The sequence below is a fragment of the Macrotis lagotis genome, chromosome 1 (assembly GCF_037893015.1).
Source record: "Macrotis lagotis isolate mMagLag1 chromosome 1, bilby.v1.9.chrom.fasta, whole genome shotgun sequence".
Taxonomy (NCBI): domain Eukaryota; kingdom Metazoa; phylum Chordata; class Mammalia; order Peramelemorphia; family Peramelidae; genus Macrotis; species Macrotis lagotis.
The window spans coordinates 717,925,618-717,944,593 of NC_133658.1; the positions used below are offsets into that span (position 1 = coordinate 717,925,618).

Genomic DNA, 18,976 nt, shown 5'->3' on the forward strand with positions numbered 1-18,976 from the left:
AACATAAATTCATATTAATCATGTTGTGAAAGAAGAATCAAATTGAAATGGGAAAAATTAGAGAGGAAAAAACATAAATATAAGACAACTTTTAAAAAGTGAAGATAGTAAGCTTTGGCCTGCATTTAAACTCCATAGTTCCTTCTCTGGATACAAATGGCATTTTCCACCACAAATCTTTTAGAATTGTCTTTGATTATTGTCCTGCTGAAATGAGCTAGTCCATCATAGTTGATCATCTTCATTGTTGCTGGTAGTTGTATAATGTTCTTCTGGTTCTGCTCACTTCACTCATCAAGTCTTCATGTTCATGCAAGTCTTTCCAGGCAATTCTGAAGTCCTGTCTCTCATGATTTCTTATAGAAAAATAATGTTCCATCACATTCATATACCACAATTTGTTCAGCCATTTCCCCAATTGATGGGCATCCCCTCCATTTCCAATTCTTTGCCACTATGAAAAGAGCTGCTATAAATATTTTTGAACGTGGATTTTTTTTACCCTTTTTATTGATCTCTTTGCCTCCCTTCCTCTTTAGCCAACATCTGGATTAACCTGTGGCCTTATTCTCAGAACCCAAAATGAGATCTAATATTTCCTATTTCATACCTGTTGGACTGCCTCATTCATACCTTGGTAAGATTCTTATCAGAGTCCTTCTCAATAGACTGATCCTTCACCTGGAAAAATTGTCACACACACACCATCCCCCCGAGGGCCAGTGCTTCAGGAAAAAGTAAAGGAGCAGTCGATATGGTATTTGCTACCCAACAACTCCAGGAAAAATGACAGGAACAGAACAGAGGTCTATACAACATTTGTAGATTAGACCAAGGCCTTTGATGCTGTCAGTCATGAGGACTTATGAAAAATTATGTTTGCCCAGAGAAGTTCATCCAAATTGTGCATCAGCTCCAGGACAGCCCAGGTTCTGGATAGTGGACGATGCTCTTAAGGTTTTCCAGTCACTCATGGAGTGAAACAAGAAATGTCCTTGCTCCCATATTTTTTGAATGATATTTTCAGCCATGTAATCAAATGCCTTTACTCAGGATGAACATGGCTTCAAGGTCAGCTACCACACTGATGACAAATTCTTCAACTTGAAAAGGCTACAAGCCAAGACTAATGTGAAGGGAGTGCTGGTGCATGATCTTCTGTTTGATCTGATTATGACCTGAATGCAGCCTCTGAAACCGAGATGAAACAAAGAATAGATCCATTCTTTGCTGCTTGTGCTAATTTTGGTCTAACAATGAACACCAAGAAAACACAGGTGCTCCATCAGCCAGCACCACACCTTCTATATGTGGAACCATTGATTATAGCAAATGGAGAAGTTTTGAGAACTGTGGATAACTTCACCTACCTTGGCAGTGTCCTTTCCAAGGAGACACACATTGACAATGAGGTTGACACATACATTTCCAGAGTTGTCTCAGTATTTGGGAGACTCCAAAAGAAAGTGGGAGAGAAGAAAGTGATTACCAAACTGAAAGTCTACAGAGCCGTTTTGCTGACCTCATTGTTTTATGCCTGTGAAACCCAAGAAGTCTACCTGTGCCATATCAAGAGACTGAATTACTTCCATTTAATTGTCTTAGGAAGCTTCCGAAGATCACCTGGTAGGAGAAGATACCAGACACTGAGGTCCTTTCTTGAGGTAAACTGCCCAGCATTCCAACATTACTACAGAGAATGCAACTAAGATTGGCTGGTTGTTAGAATACCAGATGTTTGCTTGCTTCACACAGGGCAAGTGCTCACGGGGGCGGGGGGGTGTCAGAAGAAGTGATACTGAGACACCCTGAAGATCTTATTGAAGAACTTTAGAATTGATTGTATAGCATGGGTGACACTGGCACAGGACCTCCCAGCATGGCGTGCTCTCATCAGTGAGGGGGCTGAGCTGTACGAGTAAGGCAGAATTGAAACAGCTCAAAGGAAACGTGACAAATATAACTTTAGAGTACCTATCCCAGGTGTTCATATGGACTATTTGTGCCTGACTTGTGATAGAGCATTCTCGTATTGGTCTGATCAGCCACAGTCAGACACTGTAATTTGCTTCAAACAGTGATGTCAATTTAGTCTTCTTAGATAACAAAGGACAAGAATCAATCAAACAACCTTGGCAACAGTTCCTTAACCAAGCAAAAAAATATGAAAACAATTCTCAAAGGAAACAACCTTTGCCCCTGAATTATGCCATAATCAAGATTGCTGGAGGCTTGTCTTACCTCTTGACAACATATTATTTATTCCTAAATCTGATCCTGCTTATGGTTACCTGCTCTCTCACTGATTCCTATTGTATTCCTAATTGCTTTAATCCATGCTTCTCTGGGAGGTTCAAATTCACTAACAGTTTCAGAGTAGTTATTGGAAACTGCTCTAGCTTTCTACAATTTTCAACCTTTTCCCTTTCCTATGTCTTCTATTCAGGAATCAAATGTTCTCACCCAAATGAGCAATTTCCTAATCCTTTTCTTTGACAACTTAGACACTAACCATTATTAAACTTGAATTTATTTATGATTCTGGATCAATTCCATGTTAGATCAAAGATCTCTTATGAATGAAAACTCCAGGATCAATTAAGACCCTTAAGGGCAAGAATTTCTCAGTCTTTGTATTTATTGCACTCAGCACATGATATGTACTCTATATATATCTTTACTGAATTGAATTGTTTAATTTGGCTCCTGATGCATAACTTTAGAAGTATATTATGTATGTGTTTAATATTCTGTAATTTATATAAACTATGTATTATGTATGCATAATATGGTCTAAAATATATGTTTATGTATATCATGATATGATATAATATACACATATATTTTATATATAAAGAAAGGAAAACTAATAGAAATAGCTAGAGAAAGGGTATATATGTATGCACATGTATATAGATACATATATGTGAATAATTAATATATACAAATGTACATCAATGCCTATGGTACACATATGTAGACAAATATACCCATAATGTGATCTACATATATGTGTATACTCCTTTGTTCAGTTTACCTAGTATTTTTTCATTTCCCAGCTTTCCTGATTATTACTGCCTTTTGAATTCTTGTGGTATGACAATATATTAGGAAAAATAATCATGACTTTAGAACTAAGATCTGACCATGTTAGCTTTGCCTGGATTCTAGCTGCAGTGTGTGAGATCTATGGAATATCAGCACATTGATGAAATGTCGATTATCACCGACTCTTGGATCCATTTACCACTAGTAAAAATATCACCCACTTAAAATGAATACAATTCTGATGATATAGGTTTCATTTAATGAATTTATCTATTGCTTTTTTCTGATGCAAATATCAAATGAATTTATCCATTGCTTTTTTCTGATGCAAATATCAAATGAATTTATCCATTGCTTTTTTCTGATGCAAACATCAAATTAGTATTTTTGCTTAAGTGAGATGGGTTCACACTGGAGAGTAAATCTTTATTTTGGAAGACAGAGAGGCACAATTTATGCCATGTCAGCATGTGACAAAGAGACTGCTGATAGACAAATAGGATGTATTATTGACTTTGACAGCAGGATGAAATGCAACAGGTTAATGATAATGTACCATTTTTTGAGAAGGAGGTTATTACCATAGACAGAGGACCTGGTGGTCTTTTGCTGTGATCTGATTCCTTCAAGTCCCTCTTCAAATCTGTACTGTAATTTAATTACAATAGCCTAGGGCGCATTCTAATGCAAGTTACATGGCATAGATCCAAAATGAGCTGGAAAATATTCTACTTCATTATTTGATTATAGAAGCAGAGGAGAAGTGAAAGCATTCTTCTTTTCTTTCCTTTTCTTTATTTTCCAAATTAGACTACACAGCACTTTAAGATAGCTCTCAATTTGATTGCCAATTCTTACACAACCCCCCCCTTCACCCTTATTGTAGCCATCCAACCCCTTTGCTATATCAATGTAATTATATCTTTTAATTTGATACATTTCAAAGCCAATGGAGTTTATTCTCCATTTCAATTATTGGCAGAATTGGCAGAAACCAAACAAGAACACTTGCTATTATCATTATATGGAAATATCTGCATTGAGCTTCACTAGTTTATGAGTTCTAAAAGCATTCCTTCCCCCATCTCCCACCCACTCTCTGTTAGCAGCAGAGAACAAGAGGTACCTGGAACATGCCCTCGTTTGGCAGACCTCATGGTAACTCAATAGTTGAAGTTAGCAGGTGGGTGAATTTCTATACATCCTGTAGTTATCAACCAATAGCAGGACAGGTCATCATTCAATTCTGATTAATTAAAGGGTAATAGCAATTACATTTCCATATATAATAATGGAAGATTTAAATCTTTGGTAAAGTTACTGACAGCTGGAGGAATTCCCAGCTGCTCATGAAACTGGGCGTATTCAACTAACCAATTAATCATGAATGGATGAATTCAATGAAACAAAAAAAAATCAGTCTGTTTTTATAGTGGAAGCTTTGAAAACTTGGAACCAGGCATTTCTTTTGGTTTACACTGAATAGAATTTGAAGTCGCTAGTAAAGAGCTGTCCAATCTGTATTTAAATATATTGCAAAAGAAGATATAGAATGGGGATCACAGCTACTCATTTCTTTTTAGACTTTAATACTTTATCTCAGAGTTATCTCAAAGGTTCCTTTTTGGAACCTTTAAGAGAAGTCAGCATTTCCTTTTAGCTTTCGTTTGTCTCTGATATAGAGAGTAATGAAACAAAGATTTTGAGTTGACTAATACACATTTCCCACAATCTTCTTAAGTAAAAAATCTTTCACTAATTTTCTGTAATTATGAGTTAACTTCAAACCCCAGTTGTCAAGGTCACTGGAAGGAATCTGGAGATAAATGAGAATTGAGAGATCATCTAAGCTTCTTCCTTATTCTTTTACAAATGAGGAAATTGAGGTTCAGAGTTGTTAAGTATTACTACCAAGGATAGTAATTAGGTAAGAGAACATGAACTGGAATCCCAAGTTCCTGACTCCAAATTGAGGATTCATTCCACTGTCCTAGAAAACAGTGTTGTGTGGCATTCCATCAGAAACATCTTCCAAATTGATAACATTTAATCCACCATTCTTTGGTGACTCAGTTCAATTTAAAATGAATTAATGGAGCATCTGCTATATATCAGGTAGGCCAATCATGTAGTCAGAGTAAGGGATAACATGAACAGTCCTCACACTATTGACAGCTAGGTAGTTTAGCACTTGGACTTGAAGTCAGGAAGACTTAAGTTCAAATCTAGCCTCAGATACTTATAGCTATGTGACCTTGGACAAGTCACTTAAGTAAAAAATCTTTCACTAATTTTCTGTAATTATGAGTTAACTTCAAACCCCAGTTGTCAAGGTCACTGGAAGGAATCTGGAGATAAATGAGAATTGAGAGATCATCTAAGCTTCTTCCTTATTCTTTTACAAATGAGGAAATTGAGGTTCAGAGTTGTTAAGTATTACTACCAAGGATAGTAATTAGGTAAGAGAACATGAACTGGAATCCCAAGTTCCTGACTCCAAATTGAGGATTCATTCCACTGTCCTAGAAAACAGTGTTGTGTGGCATTCCATCAGAAACATCTTCCAAATTGATAACATTTAATCCATCATTCTTTGGTGACTCAGTTCAATTTAAAATGAATTAATGGAGCATCTGCTATATATCAGATGCTGATTCTGCCCTCAAAAAATGACATAATTATATAGTTAGTAAGTACAAAGTAATTGGGAGAGATTGATTGGAGGGGGCACCAAAAATTAAGGATATCAGGAAGGGCTTTCATTATGAAATAGGATATGATCTGTGCTTTAGAGGAATCAAGGGATGGTGCAGTAGAGCACTGGATTAGGAATCAAGAAGACTATTTTTTGAGTTCCATATTCTAACCTTCCTTTCCTTTCTCTCTTCCTGAGATGACAAGTAATCCAATACAGTTCATATGTATACATATATATATATATATGTATATATATATATGCAATCATATTATCATTTTGTACAAGAAGACTTGAATAAAAAAGAATTGGAAAAAAGTGAAAATAGCATGCTTCGGTCTGTATTCATACGGCTTCAGTTATTTCCATGGAGGTGAATAGCATGCTTCATCATGAGTCTTTTGGAATTGTCTTGGGACTATTGTATTGCTGAGAATATCTAAGTTACTCACAATTCTTCATTGTACAATATTGCTGCTACTGTGTACAATGTTCTCCTAGTTCTGCTCACTTCACCTTGAATCAGTTCATGTAAGATTTTCCAGATTTTTCTGAAATTACCTTGCTCTAGGTAACTTTAAAACTAAGTTTCAGCAAAGGTGTCAACCTGCCTTGGACAAAGGAATTCCTTCACCTGGAATTTCCCAGTACAGTGAAATCACAAGTCTTGTCTCTGTCTCAATCCTATCCTACAGTGGGTAGAGTACTCACTCTGAAGTCAGGAGGGCCTGTGTCAAATCCAGCCTCAGACATTTATTAGCAGTGTGACCTTAGACAAGACATTTAACCCTGATTGCCTCTCATCCAGGGCTATCTTCAGTTGTCCTGGTTCATATCTGGCCACTGGATCCAGATGGCTCTGGAAGAGAAAGTGAGGCTGGTGACTTAGCACAGCCCCCCTCACTCAAATCCAATTCACGTTTGTCATAACATCTCTCTATCATAGTCTTTTTGAGATCCAAGGACAAATGTCATCATCATCCTACATAGAGATGATCATTAAGACCAAGGAGGGTACGTTGGACTTGTAGTCAGCATAAACTCTTACTTCTTCCAATTTCTTTGTCTTTATGGTGGAAATAATAACACTTTCTCTACATGTATCTAAGTGTTGTTGTAAGGAAAGTACATGTAGAGAAAGTGCTTTGTAAACTGTAAAAGGCCTGACACACGTGTGATGATGGTGGTGGTAAATTTATGTTGACATTCAGCCCTTGTTTCAGCTGTTGGAGGTGTTGGAAGGGGAGAACAGACTTCCAGTGTTTGAAGCTCAATCCTTACTAAAAAAGGTGCCAGATTGCTTCCACTTTAGCTTTTAACAAGGTGTTGCTACTGCAGTAATTTCTATGCCAGCTTGTTTCAACAATCCATTAAAAGATAAGTAACAGGTCTGGACTTGATGAAGAATGCTGATAACTTCATCAGCATTTAATTTATCTCTCCCAAAACTACACTTTGTGGGTAATTTTTCTAGCAAGTCGGTTTTTTGGTCATTTAGTGTGTTCTGGCTATGAGAGGTTGATTTTTCATAGCTCTTTGGTGTCTTTCTAATGTTTCCTAGTAAATGGCCCCCACATCAAGTTTACACTTTGTACTGGCAAAGTTGTCTTGGCTAGGTGTCTCTACCTCCCTTATTTTTTCTTTTTTTAAAATTGTTTTTGAATTTAACAAATAGTAAATTTTTTAAAATTTATGTTTACTTTTAAATTTACATTTACATTAAAATAAAATGAAGATTTCCATGTATATTGTAGAATAGGAGAGAATTGTACATTAAAATATATTATGTAGACCTTGCTTTTGTTTATGTCTATAATAAATTCCAAATATAGCTTTCATTCTATCTCCCTTATTTGTGTTGGAATGTTTGCTTTGGCAGCACATATACTAAAATTGGAACGATACAGAGATTAGCATGGCCCCTGCACAAGGATGACACACAAATTCATGAAGCATTACTTATTTGTGATGGATTTTGACCCTCTTTTCATGCTCTCCTCATTTGGGAGTCATGGAGAGAAGAGTGAGGACAGAAGAATTAATTTAATGATGGAATTAAGTTTGTGGTGATAGAGGAGGGCGAGAATCAGATTGTCTAAGGAGAAGTGAACTATCTCAAATCTCTTGTGTTGAGCATTAGTATGATTAATCCCTTTGCATATCCAGCTGGGACAAAATAGAAAAATATAATAATACCTATAGATATATGTATGTATATATCTGTCTATGTGTATAAGCTATATATACATATATAAATATCGATGCATAAGCATAATATCTATATATCTATCTATCTGTATATATATATATATTAGCTAGATAGCTCCCCCAAATTTTTTACCCTATGTTTATACAGAACTGGCTCTTTGTATGTTCCTTTTGGACCATTAGTTTTCTTTCATTGTATTTTAATCACCCTCCTCATCTGTGCCAATCAGTGCTTTGTGATTTCTTTTTTGGATTATTAAAAAAAAGTAAATTATATATGATGGCATCATAATTGCTTGCTTAAGTTAAGAGTGTTTTAAAAATGTATTTACCATTTTATTTTCCCTAGTTATATATATATATAAACAACTTTTAAAACTCATTTTTAAAATTCTGAGTTCCAAATTCTCTCCCTTCCTTCCTCCCCAGGCCCACATCCCATTTGAGAAGTCAGGCAGTTAAATATAAGTTATACATGTGTTGTCTTGCAAAACATTTCCATAATAATCATGTTGTGAAAGAAAACATGGACAAAAAAAAAGTTTAAAAAAGTATGATTCAATCTAAATTCAGCCAACATCAGTTCTTTCTTTGAGGATAGGTAGCATTTTTCATGGTAAGAATTGCTTGGATCCTTGTATGAGAATAGCTAAGTCATTCACAGCTGATTATCTTATAATACTGCTGTTACTTTGTACACAGTATGTAAGTCTTTGCAGATTTTTTTTCTGCATGCATCCGTCTCATTGTTTCTTATGGCACATTAGTATTCCATCCTAATCATATATCATGCTTTGTTCAGCCATTCCCCAATTGATGGGCATTCCCTCAATTTCCAATTCTTTGACACCAGAAAAGAACTGCTACAAATATTCTTGTACATATGGGTTCTTTTTCTTTAAAAATCTTATTTACAGATACAAACCTAGTAATGGTATTGCTAGATCATAGGGTAAACATGGTCTTATATCCCTTTGGGCAGAGTTCCAAATTGCTCTGCAACATATAGAATAGTTGAATCAGTTCACAATTTTACCTATAGTGCATTTAATGTCTCATTTTTTTTCTCCACATTCTCTCCAACATCTGTCATTTTCCTTTTCTCTCCTTTTAGTCAATCTAATAGGTATGATGTAGTACTTAAGAACTGTTTTAGTTTGCATTTCTCCAATCAATAGTGAGTTAGAACATTTTTTCATATGACTACATGTGACTTTGATTGCTTTATCATTTGTCAATTAGGATATGGCTTTTATTTTTATAAATTTGACTCAATTCTCTATATGAGACATTTATTAGAGAAACTTGCATCAATTTTTTTTCACAAATACATACTAGTTCCTAACTTTTATTCTATTCTCTCTTTTCACCCTGTCCCTCAGAAGTTGTTTTGCTTCTGACTACCTCTCCCCCAATCTGTCCTAATAATGAGAAAATTCTTATGAGTTGTATGTAACTCCCATGTATGAATGGTAACAGTTTAATCTTATTAAGTCCCTTGTGATTTTCCTTTCCTGTTTACCTTTTTTCTGCTTCTCTTGAGTCTATTATTTGAAAGTCAGAATTTCTATTCAGTTCTGATCTTTTCAATAAGAAAGCTTGAAAGTCTTCTATTTCATTGAATATCAATTTTTATCACCTGAAGAATTATTCTCAGTTTTTCTGGGTAGGTCATTCTTGTTGTAATCCATTGTCTTTAAGAATATTATCATGTTCTATACCCTCTGTTCCTTTAATGTAGAAGATGGAAAATCTTGTATTATTGTGACAGTGACTCCACAATACTTGAATGTTTCACTCTGGCTGCTTACAATATTTTTTCCTTGCCTTAGAAGCTCTGGAATTTGGCTGAAGTATTCCTAGGATTTGGGGATTTCTTTTAGGAGGTTATATACTGTCCCAAGCTTCAGTGATTTTGTGCATCTGTTTTCAGAGGTACTTCTAAGGACCTATCAGTTTTCAGTTCTTTTAAGATGGTATAATCTAATGAAAAGTGTTTTTACCGTTTTCCTGGCCTGCGCTTTGGACTGTGAGCAACCACAAATACTCTTTTCTGATCTAGAATTGTGATGAGGGTACCTGCTCTACTGCAGCCATGATCTCTGATGTGCTACTGCCCCTCCTAGCCCTGGGACTGCCACCTACTCCTGTGACCCAGATTCAAGGATAGGCAAAATAACAGTCATCCTTCAGTGCTGACAAAGAGACCACTGTAATCTTCTGACCAGTTGTTCTACCCTCTTACTGTCAGTGCTCTGGGTCTGATGCTGCTATTGATTCAGTGGCTCCCTAGGCTTGCTCTTGGGCCAGGTTTGTTTTGGCACAGCTCACACTAGACTGTGCTCCACTCTTTCTTGGTGCAATATAATCTTTCTTGCCTCCTTTTATGTTGTCTTTGACTGGAAGAGTATTTTGCTCTTCTTTTGTGGGTTCTGCTGCTCCAAAAATTGTTTTATGGCATTATTTAGAGGTGTGCAGAGAGTTTCTGAGAACTCAAGTGAGTTGCTCTTTTCCCCCCACCATCTTAACTCTGCCCCCCCAAATTAATGGTGTTTTTAATGCATTCGTGCAGTTTTTCATACCTTCCCTACCCCAATCTCCAACTTTTCCTTTCTTACATTGTGTAATTCAACCTTCCATACCACCACAAATTACTTTTAAGGTCATTTCTGATGGTACTCTGTATTATTTTGCTCATTTCTCTTATTTAGAAAAGTCATTGATCGTCTATTTCCTAATCATTAAACCACAACACAATTTCTAGAAAAAAATACAAATATTGATCACTCAGAGGGCAAGGGAGGGACCTGCGTTTGGTGTAAATTGACTATATCACTGATTTTATACTAAGTGGCATTAAAGATAAAGTAAAAAAGATGGAGGACTAGAAGAGGTAGGCCAATCATGTAGTCAGAGTAAGGGATAACATGAACAGTCCTCACACTATTGACAGCTAGGTAGTTTAGCACTTGGACTTGAAGTCAGGAAGACTTAAGTTCAAATCTAGCCTCAGATACTTATAGCTATGTGACCTTGGACAAGTCACTTAACCTCTGAGCTCCTCATCTGCAAAAAAGGGGATGATAATAACAGGAATAATAGTAACAGACTTAGAAGGATAAAATGAGATAATGTCATATTGTAATATTATGTTTATATTACATAATTATATGATATAGCATTGTATAAATAATGATTAGTTTTTTGTTTAGATATTCATGCTGACATATTTATGTAATATTGTATCATAATATTATACAATGTATATAAATGATATCATATAATAATATTATATAGAACTTTATAAATTTTAAAGCTCTATAGAAATGCTAGCTATTATGCCAAGTCCAATGATAACAATGTCATGTGACTTAAAGGAAGATCCATATCATATTAAGTGGACTTCTGTCAAGAATGTCTTAGTGTGAGAAGATATGGATTGTTTATTGTCTGTGGTGTTGAAAGGGATATACTCTGAAGATATCCCTAGTCCCAAAAAGAACTGAAGTATTTACTTTGTACAAAGCTCTGGGCAGGGAATACAAAATAAGATTGTATTTGTGCTGTTTATATTTCAGTTGAGTAAACAAGCCATAGATACATTAAAAAGACAATTAGCAATATAAAGTAGTATGTGATAACCATCAAGTGAATGCTAACTCATTAATTGCTTTGAAGATGGGAGCTAATCACTATAGGCTACAGTGGGCAGTGAAGGCTTCCAAGAGAAGGTAAATTGTCAACTGGGCCTTTTAGATTAGGTAGGAATTAACAAAGATTATAAGAGAAGGGAAGACTTTATTTTGGTGGGTGTCCCACTATCTGGGACCATGTATACAACAGCAGGCCAAGGGTCTATGATGCATTTTTCTTATATGCCATATCCTATGGGTGCATTGTAATACTGCTCCCTGGTACTTTCCTCTTTTGCCTCTTCAAAAGAATATGAGAACTTCCATCTAGATTAAATCATAGATGTATAAAAAGTCATGATCAGAATTGATTAATGCCATCCTGAACTCAGTCTAGCCCAGCTGTCAGTTGTCCTAAGGAGTCTTCCCTATTAGACTATGTTTGTTTTCCAAATGAACCTTGAAAATCCTTTATCTACAACAATTCCATAGCTTTTTTTTTTAAGGTTTTTGCAAGGCAAATGGGGGTTAAGTAGCTTGCCCAAGGCCACACAACTAAGTAATTATTAGGTGTCTGAGGTCAAATTTGAACTCAGGTACTCCTGACTCCAGGGCCAGTGCTCTATCCACTGTACCACCTAACTTCCCCCACCACCTAGATACCCCCAATTTCATAACTTTTAAAAATAGTTCATTATGGAATTCGTTATGGAGGTATAATATGTCACAATGAATAGAAAAATCTGTGTTAGAGTCAGGAATACTTAGTTTCAAGTCTTTCCTCTGACATATCTGACCCAGGGTGAGTCAAGTCTCCTCTCAGTGCCCCAGCCTCTCTCTAAGACTGTTAAGTTGTAGGGCAGTTGTACATTTCCATTGGTTTCCTGTCTGATAGGTCCTTACATTAATTAAGTCATAGATTTGAACTTTCAAAAAAATTATATAAATGAATACCTCTTTGTCAACTTTTTACTCAAACCCCAAAGTGTCTATAAAATTCCAAACAACTTGTAAAATAGAGATAATGACACTTGCTAAAAGTATTCTTTTTCCCCACCAAAGTTTTCTTTGGGGCACTGTGAGGCAAGTGCTTTATACATTTTTTTAAAGCACTATATAAATATGAATTATTTTTAAAAAATAAAAATATTGAATCAGCTTGGTTGCTAACTCCTGATATACAGTACTTTATTCTAACCCCTTGACCTAATGTTCATTATTTTATCATCCAGTCACATTTGTTAACCAAGAATGCATTTAATTGCTTTTCCTTCCTGCTCTTATTAGTTCTTCAAAAGAATAGAAACTCAGGTTAACTTCCTGCCTTTCCTGATTAAAAATATTTAGCTATAGTCTCATCTTTAAACCATTTTTATTTACTTTCTCTGGCTTAGGAGAGGCAGAGAAAACAACCTTATCATTAAATTTCCACTTGTAGTTGAGTGGCCCTAATTGAGCAGGGTTTTTTGGGAAGGAATCAAATTCCAACACTGAGGAAGCAATTGGAAAGGGGCAGCCAAGATGGTGAAAGGTCTTGATTCCATAAAATATGAGAAGAAAATATGCTGAAGAAAATGGGGTTAACTATTTTGAATTGGGTGAAAGATCTGTTTCAAAGAAGGAATTGGGTGAAAGATCTCTGTTTCAAAAAAGGAATAGATTTATTCTTTTTGCTCTCAAAAAAAATCAAGAAAAATGAGTAGAATGGGGCAGCTAGGTGATGCAGTGGATAAAGCACCGGCCCTGGAGTCAGGAGTACCTGGTTTCAAATCCAGTCTCAGACACTTGATAATTACTTAGCTGTGTGGCCTTGGGCAAGCCACTCAACCCCATTGCCTCGCAAAATTAATTAATTAATTAATTAAATGATTAAACAGATGAACAAACAAACAAACATAAATAAATAAAATGAGTAGAAAATGATAAACTTAGACTTGATATGAGAAAAAAAATTCTAACTATTGGAACTATCCACAAAAAGAACAGGATATTTTTTTTTGGGGGGGGGGGGTTCTTCTTCACTGAAACTTTCCAAACAGAGATTGGAGATGCTCACTTGTTACTTATGTGATAGTAGAGAATTTTTTCAGGTATGTTTTAGAATGACTCAATTTGGGGTTTTCTTGGCAATGATACTAGAGTAAGTTTGCCATTTACTACTCCTTTTACTGGAGGAAACTGAGGTAAATAGTGTTAAGTGCCTTGCCCAGAGTCACACAATTAATAAATAGATTTGAACTCATGTCTTCTAAACTCCAGCTGGTACTCTATCCACTGTGTCACCTAGCTGCCTAGATTCTTTGCAGATTTGGTTTAAAGTAAGGGACCATAGACCAAATCTCAAATTCCATGATTCTGTGAAAGTAGTTTCCCAAGAGAGAGAAAAACTCCAGTCAGATGAAACAAATAGTAACAATGGGTCAAGGAGAAGGTGGGTCAACCCCTAGACCCAAAGGAAAAAAGAAGTCACAGGGAAGGTCACTTGTAACAAGGTGTTTCCAGAACAGGAGACTTCAGCCCTCTATAAATTGGCTCTCTTTGATACATTAGAGACCAGGTCCTCATGCTTTCTCAAATCCCCTTGTTTCTGTTCTGCAGTCTCCCCCTATCCCAAGCATACCAGTGGTTTGGAGCTGAAGGAGTCCCCGCTTCTGTTTCCTGACAAGTAAAACAAAGAACTGAAGGCAAGAAGTTTCTGACTGAGATGTGTGCTGGTAAAAGTTTAATAGCCAGCTTTTTGTGTGTGTGGGATGGGGAGATATACTAGACACACCTTCAAGTTTAATCTACATTATCATTTCATCTATCCCTTTATTAAGTTTAGAAAATCAACAGACAATAAATCAATCAGTTCTTCAAAAGAAGTACAAGCTGGTTCCAGCATGCCCTTGCCTTAATTCCCTTGCCAGCTCTACAGGGCAACATATATATCTTTGATCACTAAATTGAATGCATTTCCTCAAAGAAACATTGCTATATAGGGTATTTAGTTTCTTTCTAGTTCCATTAGTAAATGTTCTGTGGTTCTGCTGAGCTCTGTTTGATAGTTTGATTAGGATTTTATGAAAAAGCTTGAGAATTTAACCACCATATATATTTCTATGGGAAAATACAAGTCTAAGTTTCAAATAGCTTCTCTTGAAGCCAACTTTTGGCCATCTATTTTTAAAATTAAAGAATGCACATATTGGATTTTCCTAAAACAACTCATTCCTGTAATGCTGTTCCCCTTTTTAAAAAATGAATTCCTTTAACAAGAAGGATATCCAGCACCAACTAAAAATTGATTCTGACATGTAAAATTCAAATAAGACCAAATTGTTGTTTAAATAAGATTTTGAAATGTTTAATCTGATATGAGATATACTTAATATTCATAGTTATCAAGGCATAATATCCCATGATAATATAAATCTGTGATTTTGCTTACTCTCCACATGTCCTCCTAGGGTTCCTGAAGGCTGTGCCAAGGAGCCTTTGGTAGGCTGTTCCTTGTAGGCATGGACTCAAGAATGGTCCCAGCATTAGATTTATTTGCCAAATGGAAGGCTTTATATATGATCCTGCAAATGATAGGGAGCCACTGTGATTTATTTAGCAGGGGGATAGATGTACACTTTTGAAAACCACATTGGCATCTAAATGGAAGCTATCCTGGAGAGGGGACGCACTTGAGGCAGAGAAACTAAAAGACAACTGCAGTAATCCAGATGAGAGGTGATGAGGGCATGAACCAGGTTTGTGGCTATGCAAGTTGAGACAAGGGGACATAAATGAGAGATTCTGGGAAGAACATAGGGAATTGATAATGAATTGGATGCATGGAATGAGTGGGAGTGTGGAGTCAGAGGAAAGTGAAATTTCAGACCAAAGAGACTGGAAGTATGGTAGTGCTCCTGATAGTAGTAGGGATATTTGGAAGAGGGGAGCATTTGGGAAGAAATATATTGAGTTTTGTTTTGGATATCTTGAGTTTCAGCCTCTGGGACATCTATTTCAAAAAGTAAAAAAGGTAGTTAGAACTGTGTTACTGTAGACCAGCAGGTAGACTAGGATGGATTTGTATATCTAGGAATCATCTGAAAAAAGACTATAACTGAACCCATGGAAGATCTCACCAAGTGAGATAGTATAGACTCAAAAGAGAAGTAGGGTCAGGATACAGCACTGGGGGGAAACCCATGGTTAGTGGATATGGCATGAATGAAAAACAAGCAAAGAATGCTGTAAAGAAACAATCAGACTAAGAGGAGAACTAGGAGAGAAAAAAAATAGAGACAAGAGTAGATACAGAAGAAGGTGATCAAAGGTCACTTACAAAAATCACAAAGGTCATTACAAGGATCAAAGATCAGGATTGAGAAAAGACCTATATTTGGCAATTAAGAGATCACTCCTAAGTCTGGAGAAGGCAGTTTCAATTGAATGGTGATAAGGAAGCTAAAATATAGAGTTTAAAAGAGAGTTAGAGGAGAGGAAGTGGAGATACTTATTGTTCATAGCTTTCTCAAAGAGTTGGGCCAAAGTTGGGACTGAGGTATGAATGATAGCTAGAATGGGTGGTTGGATCAGATGTGAGTTTTTTTAAGATGGTAAGACACAAACATATTTGTAGGTAGCAGGAAAGGAACCAGGAGATTGGAAAAGATTGTAGTTAAGAGAGAGAGAGAGAGTAGGGATAGTTTTGGAGCCATTTTTTTTGAGAAATAGGAGAGGTTAATACAAAAACACATGATCATTGTTTGCCTTGGCAAGAAGAAACTCTTTTCAAGTGAGACAGGAATGAAGAGAGATGCATGAATGACATGAGATAAAGAGGAGATAAATCAAATAAATATTTATTTGATAAGGAGGAGGTAACTCAGATAAATATTCAAGGAGCTATAATTTCATCAGGTGGGATTTTTTTTCTCTTAATATAAGTTGCAACCTCTCTACCCCTTAGCAGATTCACAAATTGATATGACCAAAAGAAAAATAAAATCATCTTTCATCCACATTTATCTAGTCTGACTATTGGAAATTATAAGCCTTTACATTTGGGTTGGATCTGCCAGATCTTCTGGGGTGTTGGTTTTGTCTCTTGGACCCCATTAACATGTATTAATTTCAGGCTTTATATTTATCACTTTGTAATACCTTGAAACTTGGAATTTCACTGATCTCCTGATTCCTCATTTTTAGCCAAAATTCCACTTGACAATATGCCACTCAACTGGCAGCCAGCCAGTACCATATGAGGGATGGCCAGAACTGGAAATTAGGGTATTAACCAGAGGATGTTCAATAGTCTCAGAGGAACTGGGAAGAGGCAAAAGTATGGGAAAGATAGATATAGAGTCACAATATGAGGTTATAGATGGAGAAGTTAATCAGAATGTACAAGAAACCTGTTACTGATACTGAATTTCAGTTTCCTGTGGAGGGTGACACTGAAATGCACCAATAGGACCCCAGAGAAATAACTTTTCAGAGAAAAGAACCTAGGGTTCACATCCTGTTTAGGAACAGTAAACCATACCATGCTGGAGTTCAAGGGGGTAAGTAAACACATACAAAGGCCAGGGAGAACTTAATAAGAATTTGTAGCAACAGTTCAGTATTGGGGAGGTCAATACAGTTGTCAGGACAGCCCATGATAAAGAAAACTACAATAATAATAATAATAATAATTATTATTATTATTATTATTATTATTTAGTCCTCTACTCCAGACAGAATTCTTTCATGATGAGAACATGGCAGCTCTACATTTCTCCTTGTTCCACTATGTCAGGGTGGCCATGAGCCCAGACACTAGAAGAGCAAGGTCCAGATAAAGGCAGACTTGAAGTTGATCCTTCTGATCTATGAAGTGATAGACCATTACTTTTTTTTTCTTTTTTGACCTGGATTAGAAGATTGCTAGATTGGTCCCAGAGCCTGAATGCGTGAGAACTAAATGGGAGTTAAGTGTCCGCAATTGGAATGATGCAGGTCCACTGAACCAAGAAGTTTAATATACTGCCTACTATAATAATTCCTCCTAGTGGTCTCTCAGAGGCCCCTTTTATTTTTGCCCCAGACATCTAAGTTTTTTTTTTTTTTAGATTTTGCAAGGCAATGGGTTTAAGTGGCTTGCCCAAGGCCACATGGCTAGGTAATTATTAAGTGTCTGAGGTCAGATTTGAACCCAGGTACTCCTGACTCCAAGGCTGGTGCTCTATCCACTGCGCCACCTAGCCACCCCTAAGCTTTTTTTATTTATATTCTTACTTTGAAGTTCTGTTCTTATCCTCCATCTTAACTTCTTCCTCAGAAGGAACCAAGAGATCTTAATGTTTAATACAAATTTAGCTTCCTCTCTCTAGATTGCTTTGCTAACTTCCTTCTTCCTCTTCATGTCACTAGCTGCCTCATTGATGGGCTCTTTCCCCTGACTAGACTCAAAGTGTGTTTGTTCAGAAATGCATGTCTGCAATCAGTAGATTAATTAACTTGAGTGCTGAACTGGGTATGTTTGAAAGGACTGCTTCTAAGTGTACTTTATTTTTTAATAAACTAAATAAAACTATTACCATAATACTTTAATTTGGAAATGATTGTGATTTAAAAGGAGATACACATACACATATACAAATGCTAAATGAGTGAAAAATGTGAACAAGATTATAAAGAGTATCTCTGAACCAATTTCAGAGAAAAGCTACTTCTAAAACAATCAATATTAATAATTACCTTGCTAATTATAAACTATTGTTGTACATTAAATCAGGATCCCAGAACATTATTCACTTGCCAATACATCCTGATTGAAATTTTACTATATATAATGTATATAATATATATTATATATGTATAATATGCACTTGAAAATGATAACATTGCATTTACTTTTTTATTCCATAATTCACTTTTATTAAGATTGGATATCCTTACTCTCTGGCCCTTGTGTACCATGTTTGTCTTTCATTCTTGAAGAAGACTAGGACAAAAGAGAGGTGATGCCACAATAGGCACATGAATTGGATTTGAATAAGGGGGCTGTGCTAAGTCACCAGCCTCACTTTCTTCTTCAGAGCTATCTGGGTCCAGTGGCCAGATATGGATCAGGATGACTAGAGATGGCCTTGGATGCAAGACAATCAGGGTTAAGTGACTTGACAAGGTCACACAGCTAGTAAGTATCAGAGGCTAGATTTGAAATCCCATCCTCCTGATTCCAATGCCAGTACTTTATCCACTGTGCCATCCAGCTGCCCATCCTTCATGTAGATATATGTGTGTGTATTTTTATAAATATATATGTATATGTGTGTATGTATGTATATGTATATATAGATAGCCAAATAATTGGGACTTTGTTACAATGTCAGCATAAAATATATTGTTTTGGTGAAGGAGGTTCTTAACC

General features: G+C 36.1%; 1 protein-coding gene and 1 pseudogene across 1 annotated transcript in view; both read left to right on the plus strand.

Annotated features, from left to right (window-relative positions):
* Positions 1–18,976, plus strand: part of CACNB4 (calcium voltage-gated channel auxiliary subunit beta 4) — a 390,197-nt gene that overhangs the window by 269,756 nt on the left and 101,465 nt on the right. The gene's annotated exons all lie outside the window — the stretch shown is intronic.
* LOC141510418 (U6 spliceosomal RNA) lies at positions 7,611–7,710 on the plus strand (annotated as a pseudogene).